This window comes from Cryptotermes secundus, unplaced genomic scaffold, assembly GCF_002891405.2.
Source record: "Cryptotermes secundus unplaced genomic scaffold, Csec_1.0 scaffold11, whole genome shotgun sequence".
Classification (NCBI taxonomy): Eukaryota; Metazoa; Arthropoda; class Insecta; order Blattodea; family Kalotermitidae; genus Cryptotermes; species Cryptotermes secundus.
Window position 1 is genome coordinate 46730 of NW_019739208.1, and position 21491 is coordinate 68220.

The window sequence follows — 21491 nt, forward strand, 5'->3', positions numbered from 1 at the left end:
TTTGTTTGTAACCCTGTAGCAGGCTGTGGAGGTCCATATGGCTGTGAGACGTTGAGGCTCCCACATTTTCTAGACAGTCGCTCACAGATGGCGATAGTAACAACTGTCATTGAGTTCCACTTCATCTGGTCACTCGACAGTAATTTTGCAACGAAGGATTTCTGTTCTTCAGCATTAACGACTAGGCTTTCTGACGTGTTCCACTGTGCAATATGTTACAAATATGTATCCTATGAATTTCTTGTATTCTTCTTGAAAGAGAATCAGAATAATCAAGTCAAGGAGGATGAGACGGGTAGGGCATGTAGCACGCATAGGGAGAAAAGGAATCCATATAAAACATTGGTGGGGGAGCCAGAAGAAAAGAGACAACTAGAAAAATTTAGATGACAATATTAAAATTGATCTTAGAGAAATAAGTTGGGGTAGTATGGACTGGGTTAATGTGGCTCAGGATACGGACCAGTGGCGAGTTATTGTGAACACGGTATTGGACCTTCGAGTTGCATAGAATTCTGGTAAATATTTGAGTAGCTGAGGGACTGATGGTTTCTCAGGTGGAGAAATATTAATTTATTGTCTTGCATTTTTTGTGAATCAATGTGACTGAATACCGAAATCGTCAAACGAAATTTTGTTAAAACCTACAGTACAGAATTTTAATAAAATATGGGAGACCGTTCGTGCAATACAAGCAAGAGGCCATTTATGGCCTTAGGTAAACTAGGCCTTATTACAGCTTAATGTGTCCTGAAACTCGAAATTTCCCCACAATTTATAGCAGAAATTTCAATACCGAATTTTCAGAAAATCGGTCCTACAATTTAGGTCCTGATACTAGGTCACATTCAGACATAGAGACTCGCTCTCCTGTCGATATCTCTGTTAATAATATATTCAGTTCGTTCCTACTGAATTTATGTATATATCCTCTGTTTTTATCTCCATGTCTCCTGTTTCTTAAACACAATTTCTTTGAAATTTATCTTCAATGTCTACTCAACGATTTAAAATATTTCCCAGAACCAATGTAGAGCCTCTATGTAAGGATTCTAAAGATTTTCCAGATATCATTTTTCAGCCTTTCTACAAGTTTCTCTACTCCTTAATTATTTTCCCTTATGTCTTATCTCGTCCTCAAGTTTGCTTTGGAAGTGAGTTTGGGGTCTTTCATTTTCAATAGAGGCATTCAATTGCAAATGCTAAAGATAGCCCGAAATGTTGTTTACCCCTTATTAGTTGCAGAACTTGAAAGCTGCTTGTGTCAAGGGATGCCTTCTCTGTCTTTCACCCTTCTTATGTTGATTATCGAAGGTTTTTGAAAACGCGGTTCTGACGAGTGAAAGGAGGATAAAATAGAAACTGCAGAAGTTTCAAGTCTCGCAATTTGTATTTCTCACGAAATGTTGTTACACTGACAAATTCAAGGAGGCGTGTACTCTTCACCAAATTTAAGTATAATAAACAGAATAAATAAATTAGGTGAGCTGGGAATGTAGCACAAATGTGGAGAAGAAGAATGCGCATAGGATATTGGTGGGGAAGCCAGAAAGAAGGAAACCACTGGGAAGACCAAGACATAAGTGGGTGGACAATATTAAAATGAAACTTAGAGGAATAGGATGGGATGGTATGAACTGGATTAATCTGGCGTGGGGTAAGGACCAGTGGCGGGATCATTTGAATGCGGTAATGAACCTTCGGGTTCTATAAAATATTGCGAATATCTTGATTGGCTGTTCAACTGACGGCTTCTCAAGAAGGAGTCTGCACCTTGGAATTAGTTAGTTAGTTAGTTAGATACATAGATAATTTGTTATAGTGGAGTTTTCAGCGACAATGAGGTAAAAGGTAAAGCTATCCCTGTAACAAGCCGTGAAGGTCCAGAAGTTTATGAGACATTTTCTAGACAATCGGTTTACAGATGGCGGTAAGTTTGTCAGCCTTATGCGCCGGCCGTACCTTTACCACAAGGAAGATTCCTGGTACTCATTTCTGTTAGAGGCTGAGTTGAACCCAGGGCCATAGTGCGGCTGGAAGGATTATGTAAATTGAAAATTTCACCTCATAAGGACTGGAACCCTCGACCTTCCGCCTTGTAGCGTAGCGCCTCAACTGAAGGACACAATCCAAAATTCCGATTGTCACTTGAGAAATATTGGCCTCAACATCGGTCACCATAAAATTATTGTAACAGTCTTTGATTATAAACGGATATTTCCATGGTAGTATCTTTCAACGTGCTATGGATCCCTCTTCCTTCTACTTAATCTGATTTTTTTCCTTTTGGCGCTACAGCGTCAATTTTCGTCTTGGCCTACCTCGATGAATCTCCATTTCAATGCGGTTTACTAGATCTTAGATATTCGATAGGACTCCTTGGACGGGTGATCAGCTGGTCGCATGGCCTCTACCTGTACACAAACACAGGAAAACGCACACACACACACACACACGCACACACACAAACAAACACTGAGCATCCATGCCTTAAGTGGGATTCGAACCCACAACCCCGTCTTCCGAGCGAGTGAACATAGTGCATGCCTTAGACCGCTCGGCTACCGTGACCGGCAGTGTATAAGAATAATATATAAGAATTCAGTTCGTACCTCACAGGAAACAGATCCGAACCCACGATCCCGGTTTCCAAGCGAGCGAAGACAGTTCATGCCTTAGACCGGTCGGTTACCGTGACCGGCCTCCTTCTGGATCTATTCTATCATCAGTGCTTATCACAGCTCAAAAAGCATCTTTCATGTAGGTCTAAAAGTTGATACACCTGAAAATAGTCTGCAGAACCCTTGAAGTATCTCGTGTACTGTACACGTGCATGTGTTCTCATCTCCCCTCTCGTCTCGCAAGTCTTGCTATGTCGTGACTTCAATATGATCATTATCAGTTTGTCTTCAAGGAGTGTTTTCTTTGTGTGAATGCAGAGTTGTAAAGCCATACAGATGGGCTGTAAGGCACACTCTTTGAAATGTATTTGAAATGCCCTGCTGGTTTTATGCACGTTACGATACCTGTATAATTCCGAGGTTTCTCATTGACTAAAGTGTGACCTTGTGTCCTTACAGTGGTAGTAGTTGGCTCAGTAGTGGCCAAACATCCTTTCTCAGCTGACTCTTTATGTAGTTTCGGGGGAGAAAAGGCAGAACAGACATAATCTGGAGATTAGACAAGAAGTTCAGGTTAAAAATAATGGCCTAATTTCCTGATTGAAGACTGAATAAGAAGAAGAAGAAGAAGAAATGTGGGTAGTAGTGAGAGACACTACATTGGGGGAGGGGGGTAAGAAACTATATCTCCGATTTTGAAAGTTCCCAGGCAGTGCCTGCTTGTCCTTCTGGTAAAGATAGGGCATATAATCGGATTTTTTTTGGTAACGTTGGGAGGTCTGTATTAGGGCGAAATTTTGATGTTATCAATGGGGGGCTGCATGTGAGGCGTAAAGGGCAACGTGAAATTTTGATTAGCAACTCAGCATTTGCACTAGGACCGAGGAAAACCACGGAAAACCTTCGTCGAGTTGGCCGGTCGCAGGACCTTCTGGATGCTAACCGACTCCTAGCCAGCAGTCCGGCATTAAAGGCGCGAACCCTAACATTAGACTCTATCTGTGCTGTTGCTTTATTTTAAAAGTTTACATATGTGTTTCTACATTTGTTTTTCTTTTGCATAATTTGGAGGTGACTCTTTACCTGCGATTTTTATTTTTATTCTGTCGTGGGGATCCGTTGCGCTGACCACGCGACACCCTCTATCCGCTAAAGTTGGCACTAACTTCGCCCACGAGCGGCGGTCGCTTGGTATAGTTCACTTGCGGACTACAGACCACGGAGTTTGTTTTTGTTTTTGTAAACTTCATAGCTATTTTGCTTATGTAGGTTTTAGATACGAGCCGATCACAATGGCCGCGCGGTCTAAGGCATGAACAGTCTTCGCTCACTTGGACTTGCGAAGAGCCGATCCTCCCTCCAAGGAGTCCTACCAACTGTCTCAGATTACGAAAAAAAATAACTTTACTTACCTCGACGCTGTAAAGGTAAAAGAGGAGCAGATTAAGAAGAAAAAAAGGTCGAGAGACGAAGGACGAATGACGCTCTTTAATTTGTTTTCTTTCTTCATCCTTCTTACCATAAAAATTTGTATTTTATTTATTTTTATGGTTAATTTAATGACTCACAATAACTCGGATTTTATAGCTGCAAATTGTAGGATGGCTGGTAATGAATTGGAAAGGAAGTGAACTGAAGCAGTCGTGGCAAATTATAGAGAAAATCGTCGTGATGATAGTACATTTCCCGGTCGAGATTCGAACCGGATACCTCCCGAATATAAGTCAGAAACGTTGTCGGTTGATCCAACTTGTTCGGTATTACGCATGTTAATTATAAACATGTTTGCGCCCCTTTGATTTCATATTCTCTCTCAGAAAGACTCTCCTCACAGTCTGGAGACGTTGTCATATACATCCGCGTGATTCGCTTGTCGCTGTGAATCATACAATCCTCCTTATCTCTGTTACTAGCTTCACTCAACTCACCTTGAAGTACACTGGACTCTCGAAGTTTCTATCGATAGTCACTCCGCCATATTGCTTGTCAGTTGAACATCTGCAGACCTCAAGAACAGCAGTGAAATTTAACTCTTGCCTTCGTGTAAAATTATTTGGAATAGCAGTATGATAGTCTTTGAATTTATTGGACTCTCTGCACAGTTTAGTTTATGTAACACACGTAAAGTTATATATGTGTATAATGTAGATTACATCTGCATTTTTGTTATCAATTATTAATCAATTGTTTTATCCGGTTTCAGTCGTTAGTAGATAGGTAACTACGCAAATAGTGGTTTGTGAGTGAAAACAGTGTTAATTTTCTAAAGAAAAAACATTTGACAAGTGTAATAAGAAGACATTCACCAATCTTCAGTACATCTTAACCAGCATTGTTGGCGATAAGCCTCTTGCACTGGAAGGTAAGTACAGACACTCAGGAGTATTTTATTACACTCTGATTCGGGATAAGTGATGCATAACCTGGCTGGTTAGAAGCTAGACAACCTTAGTTCGATTCTCGGCTTTGAATCCATCATGTGCACACATAATGTGACCCAGCCTTCTAACCGATTATTTCGTACAGATCTGTCCCACGGGATAAAGCAGTCAGAACGTGAAGGTAACTATACTTACTTCCATGTGACGTTGATGATAACGAAGCCTGAGTATTTGAAATGCTGTATACGTCATTCTATTAAGACGCTTCAGCAAAACGTTGAATGGACGCTTCTTTAGAAATATAATATTTATTCTGAAGTTTGAGGTTCTAACGGGGATGATCATTGAAATATTCGGGATGTGACGCCGTACAATATGGTAGAATTTCACCGACACTTCGGTGGGGAGTGCTGGCTCCGAAACTTCCTCAAGGTTCTATCAGAACACAAGCGTCATATCCCAGAAGACAAGTCTCCTCATATTCGCTGCCGTGATAACCTCATATTCATGATTCTTATAAATATTCACTACAGAACTTAAAATATATTTGTATAGTGTTATTACATTAAAAGTGAGCCGAGATAGCAACTGGCTATGGGCTGGACGACTGAGGCTTCGGAGTTCGAGTCCCGCTAAAGTCAAGAATTTTCTCTTCTCAAAATCGTCCAGACCGGCTCTNTTCCTCAAGGTTCTATCAGAACACAAGCGTCATATCCCAGAAGACAAGTCTCCTCATATTCGCTGCCGTGATAACCTCATATTCATGATTCTTATAAATATTCACTACAGAACTTAAAATATATTCGTATAGTGTTATTACATTAAAAATGAGCCGAGATAGCGACTGGCTATGGGCTGGACGGCTGAGGGTTCGGAGTTCGAGTCCCGCTAAAGTCAAGAATTTTCTCTTCTCAAAATCGTCCAGACCGGCTCTGGGGTCCACCCAACTTCCCATCCAATGTGTACAGGACGGTTTTTCCTGGGGGTAAAGCGGCAGGGGCGTGAAGCTGACCACTCACCTCCAACTATTACCGAGGTCAAGAAAACGTGGGTCTATACATCCACTACCCCATACGCCTTCATGGCCTAGTGCTTACTTAGTTAATCACAAGGACAACTTTACATTATTACATTAAAATATTGTATTGTAGAAGTTTCTAGCGTCCAAGCGAGTAGTTCCTGACTTAGAAGCTTTACTGCTGAAGACTGCCACAGCGATGCCTACAACGTGCGGGCCATTGATGGCCGCTTCGGACGGTGGCGCTTTCCTCGTCAAATTGGGTTCATTAATAACTTGCCTGGTCACTAGTCGTAGGCTCGCTCCAGCCAGCTTTCGTGCATGGGTGTAATAAGGCTCACAGAAAGTCGCGTCGTTGATGAGTTAAAATATAAAGTTGTCCCTGTGCTTAATTAATTAAACACTACGCCATTAAGGCGTGTGGTGGAGTGGAGTTATAGCTTCACAATTCTTGACCTCGACACCAGTTGGAGGTGAGTTTTCAGCATCACTCCCCGGCTTCTTTATCCACAAGGACAGAACTGCCGGTTGCCACTGAATAGGAGATTCCGTCTATACGCTGGGGTGTGGAAAAATTCTCTTGCCTCCACTTCAATTGAACCCCGGTCGTATATCCCATAGCTCGCCACTATACCGACTGAGCTATCCCGGAACCTACATTATAAACCTTAGCCATTAAGGAGTTTAAAGTTGACAAAATATTATCCGTCCTTGAAAGCCAGTGACCATTACACTTGTAGCTCTTAGTGCTGTGATGATTTTGATGTCAATTCAAAGCCCTTGATTTTCCCCTATCACGTGCCATGGGACATGACTGCAATTGATAAAGGCTGGCGTAAGTATCGCAGTGATTTACGGTTTCAACACATCCTGCTTGTTGATGGATTGAACAACGGATATCATGTTAATGACAGTGTTAGTGGCTTCGATTTTGGTAGTAAACAACGCATTTAAATATGTATTAACTTTCCTACAATAAAAGACTAATAGGAGCCAGGAGATGTGAGTCAGTGTAAGCCCTAGATAAAGGATCGGGTGACCGATGGAGTTAAGTTTCCTGTGAAGGATTTCTGTCTTCTAGAAAACATCCAGACCAGATCTAGGGCCAACCTAACCTCTTATCTGATGGCAATCAGGCGCTTTTCCCCGGGAATTAAACGGCGATTGCGCTGAGCTGATTATTCACTTCCGTCCAGTGTCAAGGTCAAGAATACATGGAGCCATGCCTAGAATTCCTCCCTACGTCTTCATAGTCTTGTGCTTAACTGAGAAGAAGAAAATTCTTTCCTAATTATTATACATTGATTTTGTCGTTCGACGAAATAGAATCGGAGATACAGGTAACAAGAAAGGGAAAGCTAACCCTGTAATGGACCGTGAAGGCCAATAGGGTTGTGAGACGTCGAGGCTCCCATATTTTCTAGACAGTCGGCTCACAGGTGGCGGTGAGGTCAGCCTTACCCGCCGGCAGCCCTTTACCCCCAGGAAGATTCCGGGTACTCATTTCTGTTAGAGACTAAGTCAACCCCAGGGCCATAGTACGGTTGGAAGAAGTGAGTGAAATTGAGTGCACTAAAAGACGGACACTGCAGATATATCATGGAAGAATTACGTCAATTGAAAAATCCAGTGACCTCATCGAGACTTGAACACGCGACCTTCTGGCTTCTTACATAGTGCCTCAACCAATTACGCTACCGCGTGCCCCGAACTACTGGTAGGTTCTTGAAATAAGAAAAAAAAGTGGCTTTAGTCCGCAAGGGAACTGTATAACTCAGCAACAAAAATTAAGAGTCACATCTTCAGTTAGAATTGCTTTGCAGCTGCAGATTTGTGAGTGCAGGAACTAACAAACTTCATGGAGCTCAGCCCTTCTTGAGAAGCCGCCAATTGTACAGCTATTCAAGAACTTCCCAGCATTTTATGGAACCCGAAGGTTCGTTACCGTGTTCACAAGAGCTCTCCACTAGTGCCTTTTCTCAACCAGATCGATTCGGTCCATACTACACCAACCTGTCTTTTTTTTTCCTTGGCACTACAGCCCCAGTGGGCCTAGGCCTACCTCCATTAACTTCTCCGTTCACTTCGGTTTTTCTAGATCTTACACATTCGGTAGGATTCCTTGGGCGGGTGATCAGCTCGTCGCAAGGCCTCTACCTGTACACAAACACAGAAAAACGCACACACACAAACTAAACATCCATGCCCTGAGTGGGATTCGAACCCACGATCCCGGTTTCGAAGCGAGCGAAGACAGTACATGCCATAGACCGCTCGGCTACCGCGACCGGCCAACCTATCTTTGTAAGACCCAATTTAATTTTATCCAATTGCCTTCGTCTTGGTCATCCTAGTGGTCTCTTTCCTTCTGGCTTTCTCGCCAATAACCTTATACATTCCTCGTCTCCCCTATTCGTGCTACACACCCTGCCCACCTCGTCCTCCTTGACTTGATCATTCTAATTTTTTAATGTGTTACTGTATCCATCCATCCATGACTCTCCAGCCCTTATGGGCCTTGGCCACTTTTTCAGTTTCTTAATTCAGACACAGTCTGTAGGTCCCCTTGGATGGGGGATTAGCCTGTCGCAAGGCCGCTACCTACACAAACATAGCATAAACGCACACAGATATCCATTAATTTAAGTAGGATTCGAACCCACGATTCCAGCGTTCGAGCGGGTGAAGACGGTTCATGCCTTAGACCAGTGGTTCTCAACCTTTGTGAGGTGGTTTCCCGGTAATTGTTTCTATAAGACGAGGGCCCTTTATAATTGATGCTAGGGCCCGATACTGGGCCGCGGCCCAGCGGTTGAGAAACACTGTCTTAGACCGCGCGGCCACTGTGATCGGCGTAGTGTACTCTGGCAGTCCTCACGTGTTCAACTGTTGGCCTATGAACAGCCTGCTGGCCGTCATGCGGATAGCGCTGCCTCAACGATTTGAAGGTTTTGAACTCACTTAGATTTGTAATACAGAGAGAGAGAGATTTTGTGTGTGTGAAGTCCTTCTGCAGATTCGAACTTGCACATTATAATTTAGCGTCTACATATGATGTAACCCTGGAGAGTTCAACTGTTAATACTTTGAGAATTATGCTTTCACTTGCTGTTTGCTCGTCTATCTTGCGTACTTCTGGAGTTTATACAACTTAAAGCAGCGGAGATAGTTAATAAGTTAGACGTCCAAAATGTTACATCCCACATTTTTTAAATATACGCAGCGTGTCAGAGGTTCACTCAGACACATAATATATTGCTGACATATTTAAACTTCTTTAAATATTTCTACCAAGATCAGACAGAGCCAATCGTCATTGCCTCGCGTTTCGTTCGTTCGAAGCTGTGTTCTCTACAAGACCATATTTTCCGTCTGTATATTTCTTGATTTTAATTACGAAAATGTTTACTATAGTGAGATTAGTAGTATGTGTGATCGCCTCCGTGGTCTAGTGGTCAGAGTTCTTGGCTACAGATCCAGAGTTCCCGGGTTCGATTCCCGGCACTCGAGATTTTCTGAGATGTAGTTGTTCTGGAACGGGGTCCAATCAGCCTCGTGAGGATAATTGAGGAGCTATTTGAAGGAAATAGCGGTTCCAGTCTAGAAAATAGAGATTAACGGCCGTGGGGATTCGTTGCGCTGACCACGCGACACTCTCTATCCGCAAAAGTTGGCACTAACTTCTCCGACAAGCGGCGGTCGTTCGGTCGGTATAGTTCGCTTGCGGACTTAAGTCACGGAGTTTTTGTTTTATTGTTTTGTAGTAGTATATGCAAGGGGTGAGCCATAAAATCAGGATACGACACACACACAGCATGAATTGTACTGAAGTATACTGCATTTTAGTATAATGCATTGTACTACGCTGTACTGTATTATATATTATGTTGTAATGTAACATTACTACACTGAATTATGCTACACAGTATTATAGTACATTATAATATATTTCACTGCTCTCTACTGTTCTGTACAGTACAAATAATTTACTATAATATTATGTCTAAGTATAATTAGAAAGACCAAGTCAATGGTGATGAGATTGACAGAGCATATAGCACGAATTGGGACAAGATAAATGCATCTACGATAATGGTGGGAAATACAGAAGGAGAGAGACCGCTAGGAAGACCAAGACGTTGATGGGTGGCTAATATTAAAATGAATCTTAGAGGGATAGGATGGAATGTTATGGACTGGATTGATCTGGCTCAGGATAGGGATCAGTGGAGGGCTCTTGTGAACACGGTAATGAACCTTCGGGTTCCATAAATATTTGGAATTCTTGAGTAGCCGCATAGCTTTGGGTTCCATTAAGAATGTCTAAGAACTCGCCTCTCGGAAGAAGTTAATAGTAAGAATTTCTGTTCCTAATGGAAGCTTTCTAAACATGGTGACGTGTTTCCGAAGATACGTGTACATCTGGGAGCTGTACTAAGTTAAACAGCTGAGAAGTAGCCGTAATGTATTCCTGAAGTAAAACTTGACCCACTGTTGCAGTAAATATGTGATCGGGTTCTCGCGAGTGTGGCCGAGGCCTATGTAAACCAGCGTACATCAGTGCCACACAAAATAAATTTTAATTGGATTTTTATGTAACGGGTTGATGGCTATATATATATATACTCGGATAGCGCTGCGGACGAGAGTTAGGGTAACGTGGTCTGAACATTTGCTGCCTTTGCCTGCGAGGTCAGCACGGAATGCTGTAGTTCGCATGCGCAGAATTCATTCCGACATTTTGTGCTGTTTCACCACTAACGTATTTTGACCTAACAAACCCCTCTGTGGATGTACAGTAAGACCTCATTAATTCGGGCTGATTTGGAGCGAAACATGAAACTTGTAGCAACCATACAATGAACGGATATTAATAAAATATGTTGATTTCTTTATTACGAATTTCTTATGTTGGCGGCTATACGTATATTTTCTTTCCCCTTGGCACTACACCCGCAGTGGGCCTAGGCCTACCTCCATGAACTTCTCCGTTCACTTCGGTTTTTACTACATCTTACACATTCGGTAGGACTTCTTAGGCGGGTGATCAGCTCGCCGCAAGGCCTCTACTTGTACACAAACACAGAAAAACGCACACACACAAACTAAACATCCATGCCCTAAGTGTGATTCGAACCTACGATCCCGGCTTCCGAGCGAGCGAAGACAGTGCATGCCTTAGACCGCCCAGCTACCGTGACCGGCAGTGTATAAGAATAATATATAAGAATTGAGTGCGTACCTCACAGGAAACAGATCCGAACCCACGATCCCGGCTTCCGAGCGAGTGAAGACAGTGCATGCCTTAGACCGCTCGGCTACCGTGACCGGCAGTGTATAAGAATAATATATAAGAATTCAGTTCGTACCTCACAGGAAACAGATCCGAACCCACGATCCCTGCTTCCGAGCGCGCGAAGACAGTGCATGCCTTAGACCGCCCAGCTACCGTGACCGGCGGTTATACATATAGTTGTTATTAATGTCTACATAACAGAGCGGTTTTGAGTACCTGTAGGGCCTCGCCATAGCTCAAGCGGTTAGTCGCTGGCTTCCCACCCCGGCGGGTCAGGTTCATTACCGAGTCTGGTCAAGTGGGATTTGTGGTGGACAGAGTGGCGCTGGGGCAGGTTTTCTCCGAGTACTTCAGTTTCCCTTGCCAATCTTCATTCCACCAATTGCTCCACAATCACCCTCACCTATCATCTGGGGCTGGTACAATAGGCCAGAAGTGGCCGCAGTACAAGGGACTTAGTCCCACATCACTAGCAATAAAAAATGTAAGGAAAGCGAGGAGTGTTAAATGGAATTAACAGTTCCATGTTGATAACATGTGCCCGACGTGGAGAATGCTCTCAATTCCGTGTAGAAGAAGCGAGAGTTGTGTCTGAAACACGGGAATGAGAAAAGTTTCATTTCTTTACTACAACAGGGAAGAGTTTTCAATCTCTGTTTGTGCATTCGAGCTGGGTTATAACTTCTTGTGCACAAGATCATTGAGTCCCCTCACCTCTGTGTTCTCCTGCCTAACGCATCTCTAGCCACAGTGGAGCACAAGCAATGAGAATCTCTTTGTTGATAGAAACCCTAAGATGAACTCCAGACTACGCGCTCCAAACTCTCCATGATTCCCAAGCCATAACACTATGTCCTATATTCTAAAAATCCGTTTTGAAACCCAAAAGCTGGATCTGCTGTACAGAGATTTGAATATTTCAGTAATGAAAAATTCGAGCAGTTCCTCATCTTCGAATTATTTGTTGAACAGGGACTTCAAGTGGCTACTATTGTTTCATATTTAGTACTTTCAACCAGTCAAATCAAAGAGAATGATAAAGAGCATTTATATATAATATGCATGAAAAATATGAGATATGCAAATAAATTTAAATTTGAAAATCTGAATATAAAAACACTTCGATAACATATGTATAGATAGGAGGATAATATTAAAACGAATCTTAAAGAAATGGAATATGGTGTGAACTCAGTTTATCTGGCTGACATATAGTCTGTAGTGTACCAATTCGTATGGATTTCCTTTCGGTGTTTTAATATTTCATCCGACATTCATGCAAGCTATTATAAATGATAAAAATTAATTTCTTTACATGCTTATTAACACCAGTATAGTAACTGAGAGATGAAGATAATTGAGTTATGGTGAATTGGAATGAATTTAGTGCACCAAATCCACTCGTATTATTATTTTTTTTATTGCTAGTGGGGTGGGACTAAGTCCTTTGTACTGCGGCCACTTCTGGCCTATTGTACCAGCCCCAGATGATAGGTGAGGGTGATTGTGGAGCAATTGGTGGAATGAAGATTGGCAGGGGAAACCGAAGTACTCGGAGGAAACCTGCCCCAGCGCCACTTTGTCCACCACAAATCCTACTTGACTAGAACAGGGATCGAACCCGGGCCGCCGCGGTGGGAAGGCAGCGACTAACCGCTTGAGCTATGGCGCGGCCTTAAATCCACTCGTAATTCGGCGCTCATTTGACATCGGTAGCAACGACATTGAGCCCCTACGTGTCCATAGTTAAGGTACCCCATGCCAATTACGGAGATCGAAATATGCAGCACAGCCAATGAACGCAAGTATACTCCACTCTCTAAATAACTGAACATCTTCACCTGAACACTGTCATCATAAAATGAGGTTTTGTGTCCCTGGAATCCGCCACCGATCGGTCTCGGTCATGACAGATCCCAGCTTTATTGAACCGAAATAAATCGGGTGTGTGAAGTTTTAATAATTCCTGGAATTTACATTTTCATGCATGGGGCGGATGTTTGGTTTCTGTATCCCGGTGTTTATTACAAACAGACGTACACACAGTGCCATCAACACAACTGTGTAATATTTGATGTTTTATTTTCCACTACATATTTCGACCCTCATTACTAGATAATCTTCACGTGATATAATATTTAAAGATGTCAGATTTTTAAAATTGTATGCCTATATTCTACTGAACTTGTGCCCTGTGAATGTAAGAACAACGGCCCAAATTTAGTAGGACGTATGCATGACAGTTTAATAACATGATCATATGGCAGAATACTTAAAGACATTAGCCTAATTAATTTTTCAGTAGAATGTTGGCAAAAAGATTCAGTAAGCTAATATTAATTTTGCAACACCTGAAGATGACACAATAAGCAGGATCGAAACATGTAGTGGAAAATAAAACGCCTAGTATATGGTTTGTAACAGGAATGTTGCAAAAAGTCTTGCAAGTTACTTCAAAAATAATAATTCAGCGCTGAATTCTAGTAATATTTAGGATCCGTAATACTCAGACGATATCCTGAAGGGCTACAAGCTTTGAGACAGTTGAATCGGAGTTCGATTTCCGGAAAACCGAGATTAACGGCCGTGGAGATCCGTTGCGCTGACCTCGTAACACCCTCTATCCGCTGAAGTTGGCACTAACTTCGCCGATAAGCGGCGGTCGCTCAGTCGGTATAGTTCGCTTGCAGACTATAGGCTACGGAGTTGTTGTTGTAGGATACTTTTCTCACGGACCGGCTCTGGGACCCGTCCAGCCTCTCAGATGGTCGCAGGGTCTCTATCTCTGATGGGAAATTGGCCGAGTAGTGGAATTGGCGATACACTTCCATCTAGTGCCGAGGTTAAGTACGTCAAGTTCTACCTCCACTCCGCGTAACTTTTCACGGTGTGCTGATTAATTAAGCATTAGGAGAAATTTTATCTTCATTCCAGTAAAAAATTCTAAAGGTTTGTTCAGCTTGTGAACGTCCAAAATGTTATGTCAGTGTTGCTGCAGTTTTTTCCATTACTAAAAATTAGGAATGCTTTAAATCATTAACTATGTGGACCTCGCGGGTAATTTCGGGAGTCAAGTTTCGTTATCAAATTGTCATTGCCTTCTTGACATTGGAGAGCTTTCGTGACTAAAGCCGGGTTCGCGAGCCACGGTAGGACCAGTTCTGCAGGCATTTATGGTCAGTTGCAGTTCGGTTTAAGAGCTAAAACCACGGCATGTTTTTTTTTATTAAATTAATGGAAAAGCAACCCAGGCGGGCGTGCGGTTACAGACGCTGTGATGGAACATGTGAAAAACGTCACGCACTATCAACCATATTATCAGCAGGATTCGGAACCACAAATTTGTAAACGAAATAATTAGGGCGAAAATATGGCAAAATTAGAATATTTTGCAATATTGACTGTAAATTACAGAATAAATTTAGGGACCACTCACTGCCTTAGGATCCGTAAATATTTTATCTTTCCCCTTAATATCTGAAGTTTTATATATGAACCAAACTAACCCCATGAAGCCGAGTCCTTTGTAAGCCGACAGTCGCTCAATTGCCCGTAAATTGCCCCAGATTATATGGAACCCAAAAGTTCATTACGTTGTTCATAAGAGTCCTCCATTGGGCCCTGTCATGAGCGAGATTGATGCAGTCCATAAAACCCCATCCAACTTTTCTGAGATTGAGCTTAATATTATCTTCACAATTACGTCTAGATCTTTTTCATAATGCTCTCTTTCTTTCTGGGTTTCCCACCAAAACCTTGTATGCATTCCTCTTTTCCTCATATGCGCTACGTGCTCTGTCCATCTCATTCTCTCGAAGTGATTATTATGATTATACTTGGCGAAGAACACAAGTTGCGAATCTCCAAATATTGACATAAAATGTAAAAAAAGTAAAGCTATCCTTGTAACAGGCCGTGAAGGCCCATAGGGTTGTGAGACGTTGAGGGGCCCACACTATCTAGACAGTCGGCTCAAAGATGGCGGTAAGGTTGTCAGCCTTACATGACGGCCGCACTTTACTCCCCAGAAAATTATTTAATTAATTCCTGGTACTCATTTCTGTTAGAGGCTTAGTCAACCCAGGGCCATAGTGCGGCTGGAAGGATTAGGACAATTGAAAAAATCCAATGACCTCATCGGGACTTGAACCCGCGACCTTCCGGCTTATAGCATAGTGCCTTAACCAACTACGCTACCGCGTGCCTCCCAAATATTATCATAAGGTTACAAAATTACAGTTTTCCTTGTAGCATTTCTTGGGTGTGGAAGAAGGTCTGTTAACACGAAATCAGAGCGCTGTATTGAGTAGATTGGGAATATTCTGGAAGAAAGCTTCCCAGTCCGGCACTTGTACTCCCATTCCAACATTTCTCTGGAGAAACTGAAGAAAACCTCCAGTTCCAGCACTTATTTGGAGAAACAGGAGAAAGCCTTTTCCAGCACTTGTCTCTATGAAGAGAGGAGATCCTCCCATTCAAACATTTCTCTGGAGAAACAGAAGAAATCGTCCGATTCCAGCACTTATCTGGAGGAGCCGAGGAAAACCACGAAGAACCTCAAGTCAGGACAGTGTGTGACGCGACCTTCATTGAAATCGGGCTCCTCATAAATAGAAGTCAGGATCTTTACCTGCTGAGGCACCGTGCCCCATGAAGAGAGGATGACAGAGGATAAGGAAATGCGAAAGAGACGTAAATAGGTGGAGAAGACGGACGTGACCCATTGGATAGGAGGCTGAAAGAGAGAATGCACAGTTAGGAACACCACACGGCCACATGCAGCAAAGTCTGTGTATGTGATCTCTCACTGCGACAGCCCAAACTTGGAGGCCGTGCTTCTAGGGCGCTTTTCACACCCCTGTGGCTCAGTGGTGCACGTCCTGTAGCAGGATACTTGAGCCTCGTGTGTGGCTGCAGTCCGCGAGGTAATGGTAGGGACATTTCCCCGTTCACCCTCATGAAACATTCACCTCCCCATTGCTGCGGTTTGTCGAGCAAGCCAACCGCCACAACTACTACCCCGTCTCCTCACCTTGTCCCCTTGCCTCATTACCTTTCGGCTGCATGTCGACATAGACCTAACTACTAAATAAATATCATGACGGCCTTCTGTTTCAGTTAGCTGGGTTTAACGTTGAATTTTATCGGTTTGGCAAGCGGAGCTGGGCGTTGACTCTCGAGGTGGAGTTGGAACATGTTGATCATTTGGAGTCAGATGAAGAGAAGTTGTGGAAGTTATAAAGAAGAGAGTTAAATATCTCTTGGGCTCGTCTGAGTATGCTCTCAGACATTATTACTAAGCTTGTTTCAAAACAGCCCCGTACAAGCAAACAAACTTTCCTGCTTCAGCTGTGTGTTTGTGTGTGTCTCACGGACGCTTGGATTTCACACATCAGCGCTGCGTCAGTGCTGCCACCGGTGTCGACAACAAAAAGGAATTTCTAATCCAGAGTGACGTGAAATGCGTTAAAAACAGACGAACTTTCCGTTACCTTCATCTCTGATTCTGTTATTCCAAACTAAATTTGGTTTTATATGATTTTTTTTTTTATATTTCACTGAGCTGACAGTAGATGAAGTAAATACTGTTGAATGATAGGTTAACAGGAATGATAAATTGGGAAGAATTTTGGAAGAAAACGGTCGTAGCTTATTCGGGATACTATGTTGATATAGTGTATCTGGAGGGACTGAGGAATATCACGAAAAGCTCCAGTCAAAACAACTGATGTTCCGACCGAGATTTGAACCGAGCACCTCCTGAATATGACTCTAAGGCGTGTTCCTCGGTTTGCTCGTAGTGTGTGGATGTAACTCTAATTTCTGTATGTAAATTATGTTTCCTCACTGTATTTACTGTGCACATATTTACAGATGTAGATTCGCTGCAGACATATACGTATATATTGTTCATGAATTCATGATCTGTTTTGGCGTAACTTTCCACTGTTTTCTATAAATCGAAGGTTTTATACCGTCACAAAGTTTGAACTTTATTAACATGTCTCCATCTTTTCTTTCTTCTACTCCTGTAACTCCCCCGCGGTAACGTAGTTGGTTGAGGCACTATGCTACAAGCCGGAAGGTCGCGGGTTTAAGTCCCAGTGAGGTCAATTTACCTAATCCTTCCAGCCGCACTATGGCCCTGGGGTTGACTCAGCCTCTAACAGAAATGAGTACCAGGAATATTCTTGGAATGTTCTTGGGGGTAAAGCGCGGCCGGCGCGTAAGGCTGACAAATTTACCGCCATCTGTGAGCAGATTGTCTAGAAAATGTCGGATCCGCGACGTCTCACAACCCTATGTGCCTCCACGGTCTGTTACAGGGATAGCTTTACTTTACTTTTCCTGTTGCTCCCACTTGGAGTACAGGGCATCCGTGAATCGGTTTTTTTCACTTTACTTTCTTAATCTAAGACCCTGGAGAGGACTCCTTGGACGGGGGATCAGCCAGTCGCAAAGCTGCTGCCTAATACAAACAGAATAAACACAGACATCCATGACTTGAGTGGTATTCGAACCCATGATCACAGTGTTCTAATGGGTGAAGACATTTCGTGCCTTAGATCGCGCGTCCATCGAGATCCCAGTTACAAAATCTCGGCACGGACCACAAAGAAAACACCGTTCCTCTGTTGCTGCACCATTGATACGCTCGTCTTTGTTGCTGTGGAGTGCGTTTACTGAGTCGTTGTCTAGAAAGTCTCTGGTGTATTTGCTCGCGGTCTTTGCATGGTAACGGCTCTACATGCCACAATATAATTTAAAGTCATTTTCTCCCAGGAGGAAAGTAGGCTAAAATAGGAAATACAAAGTTGGAAGAGTACAGTCTTCTGGGTTGTAATGCCGCATGATTCGGAGAAAGCACGACGTTTCGGGGGAACATATGACTTTCATATTCAGTGTCGAATAGTAACCCAAGCAGTTTGTCACCTGCTTCTGCAGGTTTCTCGCTTTATTTACTATTCACCTCTGAAGATGTAAGCGATATGTTGTTCCGAAACATCGGGCTTTCTCCGAGCTACACGGCGTTACAGCTCCGAAGATCGTGTTTTTCGTAGCCACAGCTGTGGGAACCTCAAATTCGAAACACAAATTTACAATTGTATATACTCAATCTTCGACACAAATTCAGCCAGTGAACATAACCTAATATTTCTGAATTTGTGACCTTACAAAAATTCAATGTTCCTGCTCGTAGATTGCGTGCAGTATTGTTCAGTAAGATAGCTGGGATCACACATTCAATTTCCTTCGACACCTGAAACTTGTAAGCTGAACACTTCTTTGCAGCAACAAACAAATTGAAAGTTCCCTAATATTCACTAACGCGAGGTTATATGAGAAAACATTTTCCCATAACAACCTCTTACAGAAGAGAGATTTATTAAATCTCTATAGGGCTGTAATACATCGGAAAATTGATTCGAGTTTACCCTTGAGAATGCGGTTTCTTTCCTTAAAGCTACAAGGAAGGAACAACAAAACACTTTTAACATGTACAAAATTCAACCAAAATTTCATTGCACACAAATTTTTTTTTTGGCATACGTTCCTACAGAACTCGTTGTTCTAAGCCGTGTAGCTGCTTGCAATATTCCTCCGAGCTGTAAACAGCATATGAACGAATTGTCTACACGTCCCCATATTATCTGACTGGAGAGGGGTTAGGGAGGAACATAAGCCTGAAGAAACAAAAGACGGTAGCCGCAGGGGACTACATAGGTTTATAACATGAGAATTTCTTCGTAGAGTGCGAAGTCTCATCCACGTTTTATATATGCACTTGCAATAGGCCACGGTAAATTGGATCTTGTTGTGGGGTGAGACACGAGCGTGGTGCAGGGTAATGTATACTAGAGGGTGAAAATACATGGCAAGAATAACAAAGCTTGAACAAGGTAATCGCCCCTGTTTCGTATGTTTTCATACTTACCGTCATGGCTGGCCGCGCCACAGCTCAAGCGGTTAGTCGCTGACTTCCCATCTCGGCGGCACGGGTTCGATCCTGGGTGTGGTCAAGTGGGATTTGTGATGGACAATGTGGCGCTGGGGCATGCACTGTCTTCTTTCGCTCGGAAGCCGGGACCGTGGGTTCGAATCCCACTTAGGGCATGGATGTTTGTGTGCGTTTTCCTGTGTTTATGTACAGGTAGAGGCCTTGGGACGAGCTGATCACCCGCCAAGGAGTCCTACCGAATGTGTAAGATCTATTAAAACCGAAGTGAAACGGAGAGTTTCATGGAGGTAGGCCTAGGCCCAAATGAGGGCTCTAGCTCCAATGAAAAAAAAAAGTGGCGCTGGGGCAGGTTTTCTCCGTGTACTTCGGTTTCCCCTGCCCATCTTCATTCCACCAATTGCTCCACAATCACCCTCACCTATCATCTGGGGCTGGTACAATAGGCCAGAAGTGGCCGCAGTATAAGGGACTTAGTCCACCCCACTAGCAATAAAAAAACCTACATGGTCACAAGATCTCTATTGGAGGTTTGAGGGACTCAAGGAAAACCCTCTAATCCCACTAGCAATAAAAAAGAAAATGACGGAGTTTCTTTTAGTATGTAGTTGTAGCACAGCCAAATTAGTACCCTCAATTTACCTGTAGTCGTTGTCTCACTGTCGAGATCCAAACCCAGTATCTCCCGAATATAAATGTAGAGGGTTAGTGCTTTGACAAGCCTCTCAGCGTTGCTAAACAGTATGTCAGAGTGCCAGCCGCATGGGACTTATGCTAGAAGCGTGGAACCGTGTGTGACGCTATGTGATGACTCATAAGCGAGCGAATTACACATCAGCGCACATCTAAGCTGGCCAGGCTGCTTGTCCCTGTGCCTAATTGTATCTGGGCATGCGCAACGCTCACAGCGTCCCTCTGTTGGCTCTTTGCAGTGGAAGGGTTTGAGAACTCTCTTAATTGGCCAATTTGTTGACATAAATGCTTCTCATTCATTATTCTTGCTTGGAAATACTGGTATTTCAATTACTCTACTGACGTTGCTATGCTTGACCCTTCTTTCTCTTTAAATCTGTTTGAATCGAAACTCGTTAAGAGACTATTAGGCATACAGACATTAGAATCACAGTGGGATATCGGCAGCGTATAGGTTCAGTTAACGATCAGCACTCACACACTTCCTCCGGCTCCATCAACAAGGTCTATATTGGGAATGGTTTATAAGTTCATGATTTATTTAATCCGTCTTGCAGTGCATACATTCATTTATCTCCTTCTTTCCCTCGCACTACATGTTTCGGCATAATAATGCCATCTTCAGGTGCTTACTTGTCCACGTCAAACCAGTTCATTGCATGCCATGTTCACACATTAAAATAACTAAAATATGTATCTATCATATACATTGTCAAACGTTAAAAGTATTAAAATTGTTCAGGATACCACATCACTACGTCGCCCCTCACTACGTCAGTCACGCCCATTCTCCTTTGTTGGAGCACTCCTTCACTATCTTGTGTGTCTGTAACGTGAATTTTTTTTTATTCATTATTACCGCTTTCCGTATTTTATTTAATACTTGTGGTATTATAGTTTTTTAATAATACTTACTGTGCTTTTGTTGTGTCGTGCTCCTGCGACTGTGTGTGTTATACTGTTGGGCTTCCTGGGTATGTGTGTGTGTTCTGTCTTCGTTTTGAGTGAGTTATGATGTTGTGGGCGTAGATGTGGTGGGGGTAGGGGGTGGGGTGTTGTTATGTTGTTCTGTGTAGATAGTGTTTAATTCGTGGTATATTGGGTTGTATATTTCTTTATTGATGTTATTCATGTGTGTGTTTTTCTTTGTCGTTCTATATATATGGTAATTCTCCAATGTGTTTAAGTATTGCCCCTTCCTACCTGTTGCTATGATATCCATAGTGTTTTCTATAGTACCATATGCATGTCCTGTGTTTAATATGTGTTCTGAATATCCTGTATTGCTGTTATTGTGTCTTATGTCATATATGTGTTCTTTATATCTGGTATTAAATTTCCTCCCGGTCTGTCCTATATATTCCTTGGGGCAATCTAGGCATTTCATACTATATATGCCGCTATTGTTATATTTATTTATTTCTGGTCTTGATTTTAGTATATGTTGTAAATTGTTCTTAGTTCTAAATGCTATTTTTAATTTTGTGTCTCGAAATAATTTTGTGATATTTCTTGTTTCTTTTCC

General features: G+C 42.6%; 1 long non-coding RNA gene across 1 annotated transcript in view; it reads left to right on the forward strand.

The window, feature by feature from the left end:
- The first annotated feature begins 4561 nt into the window (after positions 1 to 4561).
- LOC117282882 overlaps positions 4562 to 21491 on the forward strand; it is a 470636-nt gene continuing 453706 nt past the window's right edge. The window contains exon 1 of the long non-coding RNA XR_004513794.1: positions 4562 to 4983. This is a non-coding gene — a long non-coding RNA (uncharacterized LOC117282882). The remainder of the gene's footprint in view (positions 4984 to 21491) is intronic.